The sequence below is a fragment of the Mus pahari genome, chromosome 4, assembly GCF_900095145.1.
Source record: "Mus pahari chromosome 4, PAHARI_EIJ_v1.1, whole genome shotgun sequence".
In the NCBI taxonomy this organism is placed as follows: domain Eukaryota; kingdom Metazoa; phylum Chordata; class Mammalia; order Rodentia; family Muridae; genus Mus; species Mus pahari.
The window spans coordinates 87794226-87794835 of record NC_034593.1 but is presented as its reverse complement, the minus strand read 5'-3'; the positions used below and the strand labels follow the sequence as shown (position 1 = coordinate 87794835).

At 54.8% G+C, this 610-nt stretch overlaps 1 non-coding gene across 1 annotated transcript; it reads right to left on the bottom strand.

Annotated features, from left to right (window-relative positions):
• Positions 1 to 332: 332 nt before the first annotated feature.
• Trnaq-cug lies at positions 333 to 404 on the bottom strand. The gene has a single exon. It is a non-coding gene; the product is annotated as a tRNA-Gln (tRNA).
• Between the last annotated feature and the right edge of the window lie 206 nt (positions 405 to 610).

Below are 610 nucleotides of genomic sequence, written 5' to 3'. Positions count from 1 at the left end.
GTGTGCCGGCAGCCAGGACGCGGTACGCTGCCTTGCCGGTGTTGGAGCCCTTTCGGCCCCAGCTCACCTGAAAACGTGGCCGACCTTAGTTAAGGTCGTGGAGTCGCGATGTGGCAGCGAGCCCCGGGTCAGGCTGGTCGCAGAGGACAGGATATTGCAGTGTGTTCAGGCTGCTACGATGTGGCTTGGTGTCTCAGAACTGAGAGATAGGACGCAAACGCGGCGGCGTGCAAATGACTTAGAGTGAAGCCAGGGCCTGCTCCCCTTTCCTTCTTGTGCTAAGCCAGGGCTATGAACAGAAAGAAAATGGATTCTGTGTGAAGTAAAGAGAAAGGTCCCACCGAGATTTGAACTCGGATCGCTGGATTCAGAGTCCAGAGTGCTCACCATTACACCATGGAACCATATACACGGAGATGCTCTGACTCACAATAGGTGACCAAATCCATTCTCCGCCTCCACACACCCCACGATTTCTTCCTCAAGCACTTTTTCCACAGTCAGGATGAGCAACCTGATTCACAACCGGAAGGATCGCACGCACTCAGGTTCGGTCTGTTCAGATCTTGGCGTGTGGGCCACCTACTAACGGGGTAAGTGGGTCTCAGAG